The sequence below is a fragment of the Theropithecus gelada genome, chromosome 15 (genome assembly GCF_003255815.1).
Source record: "Theropithecus gelada isolate Dixy chromosome 15, Tgel_1.0, whole genome shotgun sequence".
Lineage (NCBI taxonomy): Eukaryota > Metazoa > Chordata > Mammalia > Primates > Cercopithecidae > Theropithecus > Theropithecus gelada.
Genome location: NC_037683.1, coordinates 75,089,253 through 75,089,741, shown reverse-complemented (window position 1 = coordinate 75,089,741; position 489 = coordinate 75,089,253).

The window sequence follows — 489 nt, the reverse complement described above, 5'->3', positions numbered from 1 at the left end:
CCAGGATGGTCTCGATCTCCTGACCTCGTGATCCGCCCATCTCGGCCTCCCAAAGTGCTGGGATTACAGGCTTGAGCCACCGCGCCCGGCCATTTTTGTATTTTCAGTAGAGATGGGGTTTTGCCATGTTGGCCAGGCTGTTCTCGGCCGGGCGCGGTGGCTCAAGCCTGTAATCCCAGCACTTTGGGAGGCCGAGATGGGCGGATCACGAGGTCAGGAGATCGAGACCATCCTGGCTAACACGGTGAAACCCCGTCTCTACTAAGAAATACAAAAAATAGCCGGGTGAGGTGGCGGGTGCCTGTAGTCCCAGCTACTCGGGAGGCTGAGGCCGGAGAATGGCGTGAACCCGGGAGGCGGAGCTTGCAGTGAGCTGAGATCTGGCCACTGCACTCCAGCCTGGGCGACAGCGCGAGACTCCGTCTCAAAAAAAAAAAAAAAAAGATTACCCCCGTGGATAACAAATATTAAGAATCTTGGCAAGGCACA